This window comes from Podarcis bocagei (assembly GCF_964188305.1).
Source record: "Podarcis bocagei genome assembly, chromosome: 8".
NCBI classification, from domain to species: domain Eukaryota; kingdom Metazoa; phylum Chordata; class Lepidosauria; order Squamata; family Lacertidae; genus Podarcis; species Podarcis bocagei.
Window position 1 is genome coordinate 67727895 of NC_138133.1, and position 17900 is coordinate 67745794.

Here is a 17900-nt window from a genome sequence, read left to right on the forward strand (position 1 = left end):
ATTTGAACTGATTGACAATCTGGTCTTGCGCATGTTTTCTTTCGCCCAAAAGTAGTGGGCCCTTCTCTGTTGTGGCACCTTGGTGGTGGAACTCCCATTGCTCCCTAGATGGGATTTATATCAGGAGTTTTGCCCATTATGGCATAAGTGTCACGGAATCACAAAATGTTATTATATTTCCCAATTCTGGAAACATGGCCAACCTGGTCCAACATTCCTTAAGGCACATAAACACTCTTCTGTGAGAGGGGGTACAGTTTAGGGGTAGCCAGTTTAGCAGCCTCCATCAACCCCAGTCAACATGACCAGTGGTCATGGATGATGGAAGCTGTAGTCTTAACAATATTTGGTCACAGGTCCTCTCCACCCTTCTGTTACGTTCTTACCTGGATTACAGTGCAAACATCTTGTTCCTTGTCACGAAATATTCCACAACACAAATCCTTCAGTGGTAGTCCAGGTCTAGAAAAAGTGTCCTTGCCTACTGAGTCCTTGTCCAGGACAGCTTGGCAATCTTCAGATTGAGGAAAGTGTGGGTGAAGCACGAATTTCATCTGGCTTTTGAAAACTTGGTTACGTTTTCGTTGCTGTCTGCTGGTTTTGTGTGCTGGTTACTTTAGAGACTTTGATTGGGTCAGTAGGCCCAAATGTCTTTATATAATCCATGGCAGGCAAAAGTGAGTTGTACGGTGGTACCTCCGGTTGCAGACGGGATCTGTTCGGGAGCTCTGGTCAGATCCCCAGGTTTCCGCAACCAGAGGGACTGCTTCTGTGCATGTATGTGGCGCGGTAGAGTGCTTCTGCTCATGCACACGTGGTGAAACACTTTTGGGTTTGCCGTTTTCGCAACCTGAAGTTTACGTTACCCGAGGGTAACATAAGCCGAGGTGCTACTGTATTCAGATTTGTTTTGTCCCAAGGGAGGCTTGGAAAGGTAGGGATGAATTGTAGTCAGTTGCTTGCTTCTGGTTAGCAATACCTTTTAAGGAGCTAAACTATACTTGGACTATTTAAGTCATACATCAAAATTTAAAGGCAACATTCTCAAGCAAATGCTTGTTTTGTGAGAGTTTAGGCCACAATGCAAAAGTGAGTGCTTAAGGATATTGAAACCTATTACAGCATAAGGCCTTCTCTTTTGGATTTGGGCTGCTTTGCGCAATGCATTTTTGCTCAACAAGTGCACTTTTTGTAGGCGGCAAATAGTGTTGTGGAGCAGAAAATTCAGCACAATTGAAACTCTGGTGCTTTTTCTGCAGCAGGAGCAGCAGAACCATATGCTGGAGTAGTATTTGCCAGTGTTGTAAGCTTGTGAAGTAGGCGGACAAATTTGGTTTGGTGCATGATTGCTTGGGTAGGGTAGACTCAGACAGTGACAGGCCCATGATCACCCAGTGAATTGCATGGCTGTTGACAGATGTGAATCCAGGCCTCCAAAAGGCTCACAATTCTGTGACTGCTGAAGTGGTTCGGGGCACTGCTTTACCTGACCCCCCATCACTGCAGAGGCAAGGTCAGCATGATACAAAAGCACTAGTAGAGTCAATCTTGCGTTCCTGCTGGTGTGTTTGCACCACACAAACTTCTCTGCTGCTTTGCCCTCTGGGTATGCTATGGTGGTGGCAGGGGGTCAGTTCAGTAGCCCTACCAACTGTGCGACTGTCAGGATGTCCTAATATAATGCTGCTTTTTCAGTATTGCAGACTGTGCTATGTACTATAGGTGGTGTTGAATGGAAATTATTTCACCATTTCAAGCATTTCTGCTTGACTGATGGAATGATTTTGCTTTCGTTGTAGAACAATGCATCCCTTATAAGTAGGGAAGGAATGAAAATAGTGAGCATATGCAAAATGGGATGTTCTTATTTGGCTTATTGTAATAGATTTGAGAACATGGACCGTGTATGACTGGTGCAATTATTGTGAAACTTAAGTTAGAGGGGTTTCCCCCACTGTATCATTAAAATATCAATTTTAAAGTGCTTGCTTTGCCAGAATCTTCTTTGAGGAAAAAATAATAATCAGAAAAGTCATGAACAAATACCACAAAGATCTGATGCAGGGGTGGGCTAAAATTAGATCAGGATGTGCTGGTAGATCTCTGGGTTATTTGCAGTAGGTTAGCAAGGGTTTCTGAGCCCAAAACATTTTAATAAACCAGCATACATGACTTTTCCACCTAAGCCAGGCTGCTAAAATGAAGAAAGGTAACCAGCAGTGAACTTCGATGCAAAGGAACAGTGAGTTCAGTTCAGTTCTGTACTGCAAAGAAATCCCTGGACTCAGAATGTGTTCAGAGACACCCTGTTCAATTCTAATTGGTTGTTGTTTGCACCTGACTCTGGTTGATAGATCTTGGGGTTCTAGTAAAAACAACAAAGAAGCCCTGACAAGCCCAAAGACTGCTCATGCCTAATCTAAAGAATACAAAGCTGGACTCATTTAAAAGCATATTCTATACCTTTCCTGAGCAAGCCTCATGGAATGGATGCAAAAACAATGCAGAACTCCCATTCATTTTTCTGGCCCTTGCTTATGAGGTGTGCCTGAAGGCAGTGTTAGAAGCTCAGATATCTAAGCTAGGGGCTAAATGGCTCCTTAAACCAAGGTTTCAGTCATCAAAACAGAATGTCTAGTTGCCATTTTGGGGCAAGATGGCTCTAAAGACTTATTTTTCAAATGATGGACTGACTGTGATTGATTCTCAGTTAAACATCTGGCTAGTTCAGAGGACAACCTTGAGCTATGTTAAGAACTTACGAGAACTTGAAGAAAAGTGACTAGATCAAGGGACAGTCCATATATCTATTGGCCCTATTCCTACCTCTTTTTCTTAATGGTGGCATGGACCATTCATAAAATTAAGAATATTATTCAGGGCAGTGGGGTGCAGTAAGTGTAGACAAGCTACAACAGTTAACTATAGCGTTGTTCACTGCTCCTGCTCAGTCTGCACAAAAAAAGCATTTTGGTTCTTGAATTTCATTCTGATTATGCAGATAAAATATAACTGATAGAATTCTACAGGATGGGGTATTAGTGTGTGAAAACAGTCCAGATCCCCAGACATGCACCTCTAGATGGTGGAGATGTCAGGTGCTATCCGGGGCCCCAAGCATCTTCACTTTGTAGCAAGTGGCCGATAGCCAGGTGCAAAATGCGCCTGGCTCCTGGCTAATTTCAAACAGTGCCTGAAGGGTTATGCCCAATTAGTACGAAAACATTTTTCTGTTTGTATTTTTTGAAAGAGAGAGAGAGAGAGAGAGAGAGAGAGAGAGAGAGAGAATTAGCACTTAAATGAAAGAATGCTTACCATCAGCTGTGTTCACATGGCAGTTTATTCAGTTTTCATGGCTTTGCCCTAACAATTCATGTTGTGCAAGTCATAGAATCGTAGAATCATAGAGTTGGAAGAGACCACAAGGGCCATTGAGTCCAACCCCCTGCCAAGCAGGAAACACCATCAGAGCACTCCTGACATATGGTTGTCAAGCCTCTGCTTAAAGACCTCCAAAGAAGGAGACTCCACCACACTCCTTGGCAGCAAATTCCACTGTCGAACAGCTCTTACTGTCAGGAAGTTCTTCCTAATGTTTAGGTGGAATCTTCTTTCTTGTAGTTTGGATCCATTGCTCCGTGTCCGCTTCTCTGGAGCAGCAGAAAACAACCTTTCTCCCTCCTCTATATGACATCCTTTTATATATTTGAACATGTCTATCATATCACCCCTTAGCCTCCTCTTCTCCAGGCTAAACATGCCCAGCTCCCTTAGCCGTTCCTCATAAGGCATCGTTTCCAGGCCTTTGACCATTTTGGTTGCCCTCCTCTGAACACGTTCCAGTTTGTCTAGTGCTCATTTCTATGTTCGCTTCCTTGCTTTGCATTTGTAAGAAATCAATATTTTATTGTGGTGGCATTCACACTGTGGAACTCCCTGCTTGTTGACATAAGGCAGCTGTGTTTGCTGTACTCTTTGTGTGTGTGTGTGTGTGTGTGTGTGTGTGTGCCTGCTTACAACATTTTTGCTTAGGCAAGCCCATCCAGACATGTAGAATGATGACAAGTGTTTTAACCTGGTTTTTAGCTTATAGTTGATTTGAATTATTATTTTTTAAATGATTTCAGTAGGTTTTTTTTTTAAAAAAACCTGATATGTTTTTCTTGTAAATCGCTTCAAAGTTTCGTTACAATAAAGTAGTGCATAAATCTTGCAAAATAAATAAATAGGGTGGAAGCAACATCAAACTTCTAGCCTCTTACTTTGAGGGATGGAGAGGTTCTGCGTACCATTTAAGAAGCAAGCCACAACCTCTTGTTCTGGTGATAATTAGTACTATATGAATTTACCTCTTAATGCTGTTGCTTCTAATCCAATGAAAGGCATTTGATCTTCATTCTGGGCACAGCCTTCCAATGGAGCCATTCAGGGAAGTCCTGACCTACTTTCTCCGATGAAAGTGGGCAAGTCGGCCTTGCCCTTCTAATTTGCCTGGAAAGGTTTTGAGGTAAATTCTTCCCGGCTTAAACGCTCACGCACAGAAAAACTTTGCTGTAGAGCATCATTCACAGGCAGCAGCCCCTTGCTAGGCTAAGCGTTAAATATAGCATGAAGCTTCACAGAACGTACCTGCAATTAAGTAGTGGCAGTCTCTCATTTGGCGCTCCACAGTTGTCAATTAGCCTTTATTACGAGAGATTTGTTTGCTAGAGGCTTTTGTGAATGGAGGCTGTGCCCTAACTGTGGTTCTTGCTCACAACCTGATTTTTTTTGTTAAGGATGTAAATTTGTGTGTGCCATCGCAGGGATGCTTATTTTAAAGTTGCACTATTTCTTTCTTTTTCTTAAAAAAAGAGCTGCTGCCCCCTGGCCCCACATCCTTGCAAGACAGTGACTACATTCTAAATTCCTCTCCCCTGTATTAGTAAAGTGGATGTCCCTCATTCAGATCATAGAATCATAGACTTGTATTTTATTTTAAAGATATTTATTGAAAGTTTTTAAGATATAACAAAAAAAAAAAGAAAAATAACATACAAAATACAAAACAGTTAAAAACACACATTAATTTTCAGTAACATAAGTTCCGTACACTTATTTCCTCGGACCTCCTCATACCTCCCTTCTTTGTATTCCAGTTCGATTTGTTAGTTCAGCAAATCCTTACCATTAAACTTTTACCCATTTGTGAAACCTTTTTTTTCCCATATCTCTTAAAGCATTACAGCTGGAAACCTCTTAGTTTCTATCCAACATTCTTCTAACATTCATTAATTTTACAATATTTCTGTAAATAGTCTTTAAATTTCTCCCAGTCTTCTTTCACTGACTCTTCTCCCTGGTCTCGGATTCTGCCAGTCATTTCTGCCAATTCCATGTAGTCATAGAATCATAGACTTGTAAGGGAACGGCTGCCTCCAGTGCAGGAATCTCAGCTAAAGCATCCATGACAGATGGCCAGCTTCTGCCATCCAACCAGATGTGCTGGTCTAAGTAGGCAGAAGAAGAGAGGGGGAATGAGTCCCATGTGGTGGTTGGATCTAGGGGCAGTGGGGCCTGGTTCATTAAGGCAAATGGGGTACTGCTTCACCACCAACCCCATTCTGCCTCCAGCCAGTCCCCACCCGTCTATCTTCTTCCTTACATCCAGGCCAGGGACTGTCACTGGCTATTAGCTTTCTTCTGCTAATAGTCTCAGTGCTGCCCCATCTAGAACTTAGCAAGGGAGAAGTAGAGTTGGTTGACTCCACTTGTTGTGGCTCCGCCTATCAATGTCTCTGGCTCCACCTCCTTTTGGCATCCCTGTCTTCCACCCCACTAGTCTCAGTGGACGCTGGTCATCATTGCCTGGGGCATTGTACATTTTGGAAAGGAAAAAACCTTGCATCGCTTAAAAAAACACCAAGGATAGAAGACATTGTGGAATTGTAGGGTTTGGAGAATGAGCTGCAGCAATTGAGGGCTGAACACCCCACAGATAAGGATGGGAACACACACTAAGTGGAACGGGAGTGAAGTGAGCTACATGCCTTGTTATGTACTGAAGTTCTCACCCTGGGCCAGCAGGGGGATACTGTAGATAGTTATGCAAATAAGGGATCGAAAGCGACATTCAGTGATTGTTACAGTTACATTGTACTGGAGCTCTATATAAGCAGGCTGACTGAACCCTTCAGTTCAGTTCTGTCCTGGCCTGTGAATAAACAAGAGCTGTTTGAAGAATCGCTGTGTCGTCTGATATGTTCACCCACAATTTAACATGCCTCACCACGCATCAGAGAAGGATAAGCTTGTATTGCTTCTCAGACAAACCCTGCCTCTTTTTGTCTTGTCCTTCAGTCTTGGCTTGTCCTTCGGTTTTGACTTCTGGGTTGTTCCATGGCTTCTGATTCCAGCTCCTGGTTCAGTTCAACCTGCTGCCGGTGGCCCAGCTCTGGAAGGCAATGACTCTTCAGGTCAAGGATGGGGAGCTTGTGGCCCTCCAGATCTTATTGGACTCTCAACTCTCATCAGCTCCAGTTAGCATGGGCAGTGGTGATTGGGATGATGAGTATTATAGTTGAACAATATCTGAAGGGCCACAGATTCTCTATCCCTGCTACCTGAGATGCCATGGATTGGACCTGGGACCTCATCTCCTTTATACAACCTGCTGCAGTGTATGTTTATGCCCTCTGAGCACTGAGATGTGTCACCTACATATGGTTTAGATATGCACCTTTCATTTTCAAGTTTGGAAAAGCTGCATATTGGCCAGCATGGGACTGAAGTGGAAAACACATGCTTTTACTTGTTTAAATATTGGTATGGATTTTGGGCAACTTGAGTCTGCTGATGAGTAATAGCAATAAAGAGTACTTAAAATAACAAGATTAAAGTCATCATCTGGAAGCCGTATGCAGCAGATGACCCCAAACCTTTTGAACTCAACTGGTAATCATCATCATCATCATCACCACATTGTTATTCACATTCTTGAGTGTGACTCAGCCATACGTTTCTCTGTGTTACTGATTGGACATATTCATATTGTATTTATGTGGATTTGTATTGTCCACTACTCAGATATTTCTCAGATTGAGTTGTGCATAAGTTTCTAAGTAAATTAATAAATATGGTGGACTCAAGCTGTATAGGGATTTATAAGTTAAAACAAGCGTTTTGATTTGTGATGCTTAGTCATGCAGAATAGATTGCTGCTTCCATGTCTCCAACTGAAAAGCAAATTGCATCATTCTAGACCAGGTGGAAATTCCAGAAGTCTTCAAAAGCAGTTCTACATTGAGGATAGGTGGGCAGTGCACTCAAAGTTACAAAGGCACCCGTTGATTTCAGCTGTTTTGTTAGTTAACCTCTCTCCTTAAGACAAAAGGACTTGCCAAGTGGTAAAATTTTCCTGCATCTTTCCCATGTTTTTATTAAGAAACAACAAAGACCCTAACCTATCCAAGCATTCTATTAAAAAATGCTGGTGTATAAGCTGGGTATAAAAGTAAGGTGGCAATATTGAGAAATCAAAAGTTGTGCATTCATCCTGAGGGCCAGATTAAAAGGAAGCTCTGTTGGGACCAAACTACATGTTGCACATTACTGAAATGTGGGTTCCTATTTGCTTGCTGCAGTGGCACTGGGATTCCAGTTAGGAAAGCGGCATGGCAGAGAAGAAGTTTATTATGAACAAAGCACTTTCATTCACAAATGCAATGAAAATAAATGTTGGTTCCACCTACTTGCTTTATACTCTTGTCAGATGTTTGACTTTTTAATATCTCAGTCAAGGTACATTGGGTTGTCCTGATAGCACTGTGGTATCTGCCATTGAACACTGAAAGGTATAAAAGAATGCAGAATGTGTGTGTGTGTGTGTGTGTGTGTGTGTGTGTGTGTGTGTGTGTGGCGCACGCTATGTGCAGTAGAACAAACCACCCAAATCCTGGCTTCTGCTGAGTCAGTTGCACACCAGTCACAGGCACGTAATGTGTCTGGAACATACGGTCCAACCAACTCGGGCCTCCTGCCAAGCTGTCTCGCTAGGCAAGGGAGAAGAGAGTCTCCGTGGCACAACTCTTGACGGATTATCTCCAGATCAGCAGCTGCTGTCTGAGAGCTTGCTTATGCACACCCTGCATCATGAACAACTTATTAACCCTCTGGACCCACTAAAGGCATTGACACTTACCTATAAATAGTCTTCCTTGCTTTTCCCCCTTGCCTTTCAGTAGACGAATTAGAGCAAATAAAAAGGTTGCAATTCAAGGATTTCTCCAAGGCAGGATTGACCTACATATTCAGTGCTCCTGATTTTCTTTTCCTTAAAGAAGTTTATATGTTTGCAAGGTCCACAAGTAAGTTTGAATAAATATGTCAACTTACTGTGAGTCAGACTTCACTTTATGGGCATGAGCTACACAGAGTTGTGCAAAACTGTCAGTTGAGTGAAAGAGAACTGAACATATATTCCGTAGAATCGGGAACCGCAAAGGAAAATTGGATGCACACCTGAGTGTTAATGCCATCTATCTGCACTGAGTTGCTTTTCAGTAGGCTGTACAGTCAAATCTGTTGCTCAGTCTATGTTCTGGTACAACCAGAAATGTATAAATAGTGCCTTTTTAAAAGGTATGACTGCATCCAAGTCAGGGTGTTTTGAGTTCTAACACCAAAGTCCTTGTTGAGTTTGCTGATTTTGTTGCTATAATTTTAATTTGTCATGGTTGTTATTTTGCGGTCTATATATTGTTGATATTGCTGTTCATTTCGATATAGTTGATATAAGGCAGTCTTGTGTAATACTTGCTTATTCAGAAGGTATGGTGTAAATTTCATATCTCATTCTTTTAATGCTGCAAAAAAATATCCAGTGCCTAAGATGCTGGCTGAGGCTGCTGGGAGTTGAAGTTCAGCAACATATGCAGTGGCAGAGATTTCCATCCCTAGGTTAAGATCAAAGTTCAGTTTTGGGTGTTTTCCCTCTCCTCCAGCAACCCTGTCCCACATTATTCAGTAGCGCTGCTGACCCTTCCAGAGAAACTTTTCAGCAGATGCATTTGGCTTCATGAGCAAGGACAGAACAGGAAACGCTCCTTCCATGAACCTCTTCCAGTTAACTTATCTTGGGATCCAAACCAAAGTGTAGTGTATCTCTAGTTTTGGTCCAGCATTGCTGGCTGCCTTCTTAGTACTTTTGTTTGGATTTCTTTTCAAGGCTGTCCAGAGGACTTGGGATGGGTTTACACAGGGGATGCTATCAACTGTACAGACATCTGTGTTACATAGGTTAAATGTCATAGCTTCCCAGAAGAGCCCTGAGAACGGGAGTTTGGAATTTTTGAGCTGTGATCCAGAACACTCCCATGAGAGCTACAGGTTTTCCTGTTTCCTGAACTGAGGAATGGGAGTCAAGCCAGTTTAAGACTGGCTTATATTACGTGGTGTGCCCTTCTGTTTCACAACAACTCTCTTAGGATGAGTGATAGCAAAACATCCTAGGACTAGGCTATGAAATTTGTTGCTGGAAAGCCACTTCAGATGGTACCTTTTTCTTTATGAAATGTATTTTCACTTGAAATATAGGACAGGGATGGGTAATCTGTGGCCTTCTAGAAATTTTGGGCCCATCCAAGAATGATGTGAGTTTGAATCCAATAATGTCTGGAAGGCTCCGTTCCCGATACAGCACAAAACTATTTGCTTTATTGTAAATTGCCTAGAAACATAGCATCTTCCTTTTCTTACGCTCACTGAGTCTTGGGAAGGCTGTGTCTCCATTTTGCCTGTGTTGTTTAAAAATGCATTGTATCTGCTGAGACAGTCTTTTCTATATTGCTTCATTTACTTAAAAAACATAGTCTGGTCCCGTTCTCCCCCCCAGTTTGCACAACTAGACCCTAGTCAAAGATCCATCATGGTTGGGAAAACAACATTGTCGTGAATCAACTTGCATTCGTAGTTATGTGAATAGTGTGAAATAGTCGTTTTTTGAGGACACTGCAACTTCGTTCATCAAGGGCAGGAGGAAAAGCCATCAGTGCTAATTAATAAGCAGAAGAGAAACAGCCAAGTTTTCCAACACAGGATTCAAATGAACACATAGCAAGTCCAAGTACGAAGTGAAGATCAGCCGGGTCCTGGCTCTTAGCCACAAGACCAACAGCTGCCCCCACCCCGGCAGAGAATGCCCTAACGCAGCCTTTCTCAACCTGTGGGTCCCCAGATGTTGTTGAACTACAACTCCCATCACCCCTAGCTAGCAAGGCCAGAGCTCAGGGATGATGGGAGTTGTAGTCCAACAACATCTGGGGACCCACAGGTTGAGAACCCCTGCCCGAACAGAATGGCCTGTCACTACCCTGTAATGACAGAAGCGAAGGAAAGAGCAATCTCCGTCTCAGAGGAGCAAAGGCTTCAGCTAGGATGACTCGGTCGGTGGAGCATGGGGCTTTTAACCTCAGGGCTGTGAGTTTGAGCCCCACGTTGGGCAAAAAGATTCCTGTGTTTCAGGGGGTTGGGCTTGATGACCTTTGGGGGAACCTTACAATTCTGTGGTTCTATGGAAGTTGCTCTACTCCCACCCAACGATAAAATTTTGAAACTGCTTACTGAGTCTCTTCTGTAGTGCCCAGCCTATTTAGAGGATACCTATGGAAGATATTAAGGTTTTTTTTTTTTAAAAAAACAACAACACAAAAAAACACTGCCCTTATCTTTTAACGATAAAATTATAACAATCTGTATAAACCACTGAGTATCTCAGAGAGAGAGTCCTAATATATAACATACCGTATTTTTCGCTCTATAAGACGCACCAGACCACAAGACGCACCTAGTTTTTGGAGGAGGAAAACAAGGGGGGGGGGAATTCTGATTCTCAGAAGCCAGAACAGCAAGAGGGACCGTTGCGCAGTGAAAGCAGCAATCCCTCTTGCTCTTCTGGCTTCTGGGATATCTGTGCAGCCTGCATTCGCTCCATAAGACGCACACACATTTCCCCTAACTTTTTAGAAGGGAAAAAGTGAGTCTTATAGAGCAAAAAATACGGTACCTTTCAAATATTATTTATTAAATCTTTTTATATTGCCTTTGCAAATACAGTAGAGCATATATTTAGGGAAAGTGGAAAAACTGAACTGGAACTTGCCATGTCAAAGGGTCTCGCTTTTCGAACTGAAGATGGAAAGACACAAACAGGTCAACACGTTGCACCTTTTGTCCGGATGCACCGCTGCTCCGTTCCATATAGGACCCTTGTTCTGTTTATTTATGGAGTGTTTGGATTGCCAGGGCACCCAACCTGAAGACTGTGAAAGCGGTGCAAGGCCTGCAAAGTAGTTATCGCGAGCCCTTGTGGTTGGCAGGGAGAGGAGGGAGGCGTGCATAATCCTTGTTAATGCTGTTAACGTACACTAGGTCACTGCTTTAGGGAGCTTTGCTCAGCCTGCTTACTTGGGAGTCTTGGCTTCTCTTGGGAGATGTTAACCTCCTCCTTAGAGAAAAGGAAGAAAGAACAAAGAGATCAAAGAGGAGAACAGTCGGAATTGATTTTTTTAAATAAAAAACTTCTTTTGAGGGCGGGAAACGTGCTCGGGAAGTCGCAGTGGTAAAAGCATTCTGCATGTTGGCAGATCAGAAGGTGCTTTTCATAATACATCAACTAAAGAGGAACAGGCGTCCTTGGAGAGCTGTGTTGCATTCTTGGTCAAACATTTAACATAACGTGTATAAATATTTTTCTCCCCAGATAGACAGCAGAGCGTTGGTTTCTCATTTCCCTTTCCCCCCTGCCAGTGCCTGCTTTCAAGTAGGATGCGTGTTACTCCCTTTCCCACATACAGAGAGAGAAGAGAGAGAGTGCTTTAGGGGATGATCATTCAAAGAAACTATGTGGTAGCAAAATCTGAAGCATGTTATTGTTACCCTTATTATGCTTATAATATGTGAAGTTTGGAAGAGAGCACTCTTGCATGGTACTTGCACACCATACATTTAAAGCACATTTAAATGCACCTCCCACCAAATCCTGGGGACTATAGGGTGTAGGGACTTATGAAGGGTAAACCACAGGTCCCAGGATTCTTTGAGGGAGAAAAATGTGATTTAAATGCATGATATGTAAGCAGCCTATGTCAAAGTGAACAAGGTTTTTGTGGGGTGGCTAGGGAAGGCTAGCAGTCATGGTGGTGGTGGGCAGGTTGGTGTTTCTCCTGAGAGTATAATTTACCAGGTAGATAGATAGATGAATAGTTGAATCTTTTGAGATCACTTGTAGCTGCATCCTCCTCTAGCCCAGTAGGGAATGCTGCTTCAGCATCCCTGATAGTTGGCCCATCAGACTCTTTTATCAAAGGGGCATCCACGACTGGGCAAGGCAGCCTGTTCCACTTTCAAAGTCAGCTTCTACTCCCAAGAGGTTGTTGCTAATGTTTCTGGAAATTTGAACAAGCAGTTTGGGGGCTTACCCCCCGGAACCACAGGGGAAAAAATTGCTCCATCAGTAGTCACCATTACTTGACCGGCTGGACTGTTTGTGAGGAGCCAGAATACCATGGTTATCGAATCAACCATTGAATCCTTGGAAGTGGCTGGGTATACTGCTTTAAATGTCTACTGCAGCTGGTTCCTAGGTCTGGGTTCTCCAATGTGTGTACATGGGTCTATATTAGCCAGTGTGTGTTTTTCTGTGAGAGGTGCTGATGTTTTCTGCAGTGAGCACTGAGTGCCTTGAGCTGCCCTTAAATTGCAGGCCTGTCGATACAACATAGATTTTATGAAGGAAAGCAGTATATGGACTTCCCACTTTTTATAGCTTCTGTGTTGAGTCTAAATATGTGCTAGTAGATTTCATCTAATTTTTTTACATTTCCCTGGTTTTTAATTTGTTTTGAAGAACATTACACTAGTTTTATAGTAAAATAACACCGATCAGTTCCAGAAAAACTTGTAGAGTGTTACACGCTTACGTCAATCACATCTGAGAAAGAAATAATTGAGCGGGGACACTGTCAGTTAACTGAATCATTGAATAGACACCACCAAGGCTTCAGCTGTGACATAACCTCTCCATAACTGAGCGTGAGCAGTGGGAGTATTACATTATAAAGTCGTTTATATTTGCATAGTTGATATATGGCAAGAGCGTCCAAGAGGTAGATTGTGATCTACCTGTAGATCAGTGGACGTTCTGTGGTAGATCACTGGTAGATCAGTGGTTCCCCCCAAAGAAGCTCAACAACTTTGACCTGAACCCCCCAAAACTGGGATTTCCCTCCTGAAAAAAGTTCAGTAACTTTGACCTGAACCCCTAAAAAATGGGCCTTCCTCCTCCCTTTAAAAAGGCTCAACAACTTTGACCTGAACCCCCCACTGGGGGCAGATCACTGCCAGTTTTTAACTCTGTGAGTAGATCACAGTCTCTTGGGAGTTGGCAACCCTTGATATATGGGAACTATATCTTATCAAAATGATCATGCTTAGTTTAGCATCTTAACAACGTCCATGTTAACATTAGATGTTTGGAAAGAGCCAGATGCCAAACTTTCCCTTGCCAGTCCCTGAATGTGCAGTGGTAAAACAGCATTGCAGTTATATCCTTACACATAAGGGGAGGGTCTAGAATAGTGTGTGGTGACAGAAGGGCCAGGGCTGGGTTATTATTGGAAACAACATTAAAAAATGCTTTGCTCCAAACCCAAGGTTTTAAACAGGAAAGAGTGCATCTATATGCCCTTTTCTGTGTAAATGTACAATACTCACTATTTGTGTTATTTAGCCTGAGGTTGGAGTGTTCTTTGTTGTTTTTGACATGCCCGTAGCCAACAAGTGCTCCGTCGGTCAAGGACAAGTCTTTCAGTATGTGAATTCAGTGGCTTTTCAGTGGAGATTGAAAAGGTTCATTCCCTGAGACAATAAAATAGTTTCTCTTAGACTGGGTTCTTGTGTTACCTTGGTGGTATGAGAACCACAGCCGCACTGATCTTACCTTCGCTAACAATGTAATGCAAGTCATTATGGGCAATGCTGGCAAGTTAACATAATAATGCAGTGTCTTAGTCTTCTTATGTAAATCTTCTTTCGTTTCTGCATTAAATGCTAGGATGGCTTAGTAGTATTTTACCTTTTAAAAAAAAGTTTCAGGTTTACTTTAGGTGGTTGTTGAAAGAAAGAAAAGACCAAAGAGCAGGAAAAAAAATGGTGAACTAGCATACTCTGATATCAAAGCATTCTGCAAATAATAGACCATGCATTTAAATCACACGACCTCCCCCCAAATAATCTTGCAAGCTGTATTTTAATGGCATTGTACCTCTGTGAGGTTTAAACTACAGTTCCCAGGATTATTTGAGGAAGACCATGGGCTTTAAATGTAGGGAGTGCGTGCAGCCGAAATTGGGTCAGAAACACCGTTACTACTGCAAATCTCAGTTGCAGAGTGATTTTTTAAAATGGAATAGGACTCCAGATGTGGTGATCAACTTCTTCTGTATATTTATGTACCTTCATCTCAAAAGAGCATTTGAGCCTGGTGGGAATATGTTCCTGATCTCATTAGCCATGTTTAGACTCTTAAGAGCAAACAATTCATTTAGTCTACAGGTGGAGACGCTCAGGGTCACTGGCTTACAAAGTCATGTCAGGGACCCCAGTTTAGTCCACGAGGCCATTTCTCCCAAGCCCCACACCTGAGATCATATGATGTCGGATGTGAGACAGCTATATTCCTGACTGCAAAGGGACAGTCGGGTGTGACAGTGTGCTTCTGATTGTTCCTCATCAACTACGGCTTGTATTCAGCACCTTTTGAGTTTGGGCACCAAATACAAGCCTTGTTGGGATTGGTTCGCTCAAGAGCTGCTGAGTTCAGCCAGCTTGCTTTCGGCACTCAGTTCTGGATCCAGTCAGCAGACCTTTGCACCTTTTAATGTGCTCCTTCCCCTTTCCACTTCCATGGTTTGCTCCAATCACAACACGGGTTTTATTTGTAACTGGGATTTAAATTGAGTTTCCAGACTCTGGTGACAAGGGTAACCTAGGTTCTTGACATCGACCATAGTTGTTTATAGCTGCTGCTGTTACTTCTATCCCACTGTTCTTCCAACCTAGGTTCTTGACATCGACCATAGTTGTTTATAGCAGCTCCTGTTACTTCTATCCCACTGTTCTTCCAACCTAGGTTCTTGACATCGACCATAGTTGTTTATAGCAGCTACTGTTACTTCTATCCCTCCAGCATGCCCTCCCCTTTCATTTTGCCCCCCTCCCAAATAACCCTGTTAATGTAGTTTAGACTATGAGATAGTGACAGGCCCAAGATCACCCAGTGAGTTCCATGGCAGGATAGGCATTTGGATCTCCCTAACCCTAGTGGAGTGCTCTAACTGCTACACCATGCTGACTTAGTTTTAGCAGCAATGCAGAATGCAAAGCAGCACTGTGGTAAAAGGAAATAATGGAAAGTGAGTGAAAAGGGTCTCAAAGGAGAGGGGAGAAAGGTATGGAAGGATCATCAACCATTGCTAGGACATGGTGCACTGACTCAGTTGTTACTTGAGTTTGACTTAGACTAATCACTTTCCCTGTCATTCTCTGTAATAAGTGGTGTGTTGTTTTCCCCCCAATTTTTTTTATTGGTTTTCCACATTTATGACAAAAAAGACATTACAAAACACACAACAAAGAAAAACACTTTACAATACAATAAACTAAACAAATAATAAAATAAAATAAACTGAAGGTAATATTTCTTCAGATATCTTATAATCATAGCATTAATAATATCCCCTCTAACTGAATTTCATTATATCACCTGTATGACAGTTCTCCAAATTCATATTTCTAATAAAATTGTCTCCTAACATTTACTAAGTCCTTCTCCTTTATTAATATGTAATAAGTGGTGTGTTGGGTTAGAAATACATTTTTAGATTTCTTTGAATTCTGCCGTTCAGATGATAGAATGGAATAGCTTGCAAGACGAGAGGGGACTGCTTTCAATAAGCAGTTACTTTTGTGCTCTTTCTCCCCGTTCACAATTTTTTTGTGGTGTGTGTGTGTGTGTGTGTGTGGAATGTGCAGTCACATAGCAAAGAAAAACATAACCTGGAGGTATGCTCCCTCCTACCCCTTCTCTGAATATAGGACTCTGTTTCGAACATGAGAGGAGACATTTTAATAGTTCTGTTGGGTTGCTATGTGTGGAATGTAATAGTTCATGCATCAAAGACTCGGAAATGGATCCAGGTGCATGACTGGCCGTTGCTTTTTCTAAAACGAAGTACTGTGAGCAAGAAGTTGGGAGCAACCGAACAGCATAAAAAATGAGCAACTGGAAATTTAAACAGCCCGTGCTTTAATCTTAAAAACTTGCTTACTTCTGTCAGCCTGTGTACCTGTCAGTCTTAAGCTTTTGTAGTACAAAGCTGTCTTGTGGTTGCATGGGGGCTAATTCGACCTTTTGTTCACTGTCGTCTTTAGCTTTCATTTAGAATTTTGTCTTTGCTCTTTATCCTGGATAAAAAAAAAGAAATACATTTTTTTTTAATGCACCCAGATCCTTCCCAGAGTACAAGGACTGAAAATGTGCTGGTTTAGCCTCAGACACCAAAAGCCAGCCCATGCAAAAAGAGCTTGCTCTTGGACAGTCTTCCCTGCACCCAATTGGTGCCCTCCAAATGTTGTGGGACTTCCAACTCCCTCATCGCCAGCCAACATAGTCAGTAGTCAGGGACGGTGAGAGCTATAGTTCGGCAACATTCAGAGCAGCAGCAGACAGCATGATGAGGCAGTGGCACTCACCTGACTTCCTTACATCACTGCTGCTTACTACGAGGCAGAGGGGGAGATGCTGTCAAGGTCAGCACGGTGCGAACACACCATCAAGATACCTGGGTTGGCTCCCACCATTCCTTTGCATCCAGCCAGTCCCTGACACATGGCCACTTCTGACCATGGGTACTCTGCACATTTCTGATCCTATTTTAATGAAGTATTAAATGCCTTATTTGTTGGGGAAATATTCTAGATGGCTATATGAGACAGGGTGCTTTCTTCAGAGTAAAAAGTAGGTTCTGGTGCTGTGTTTAAACTAGCTTAAAATATACCAGCTACCTCTGTTGTCTGTGTGCTTGAAAACATGACTTTTCAAAAAAAAAAATGGAGAGAAGTTTATTTAGAAATACTGCTAGTTTCTTGGTCTTTTGTCTTGGAATGGCAGTCTGTGTGAGTTTACAAACTTGAAAAGAAAATCTGCATAATTGGCCAATAAAATCATCCCATGTGATAATTAGAAACAATCCAATAAACACTTAAACAGAAGCAGTATGCAAAAGGCTGGATGTAGCAATGGACTGGACGAGGGCCAATAAACTGAGACTCAGTGCAGACAACTGCTGGCGTGTAGTACTCTTGGTGGATGTTTCAATGTCCCAGCCAAATGTCATTCTGTCAGTTCCGGAGGGAACTGTTCACACCATAAAGCAGGGGTGGCCGCCTCCCAAAAGACTGTGATCTACTCACAGAGTTAAAAACTGGCAGTGATCTACCCCATTTTGGGGGGTTCAGATCAAAGTTGTTGAGCTTCTTTGGGGGGAGCCACTGATCTACCAGTGATCTACCACAGAACGTCCACTGATCTACTGGTAGATCGCGATCTACCTGTTGGACATGACTGCCATAAAGGACCAGCGTCACAGTTTTGGGATACTCATTGACCCAAAGTATTCTGTCTGCTTGCTAATGTGGATGTTACATTTTTGCGTCTTGCTTTGGACTTGTTTGCATGTTGTTTTGTGAGGGCATAAGGCAACTGAAAATTAATTCAGTAAATGAACTGATAACATAGTCCATGGAGCAAGACCTCATCTAATGATCTAATGGCGCTAGGGTGTTAACTGAGATATGTTAACTGA

At 42.5% G+C, this 17900-nt stretch overlaps 1 protein-coding gene across 2 annotated transcripts in view; it reads left to right on the plus strand.

The window, feature by feature from the left end:
* Positions 1–17900, plus strand: part of SDC2 (syndecan 2) — a 63422-nt gene that overhangs the window by 12085 nt on the left and 33437 nt on the right. The window lies entirely within an intron of this gene.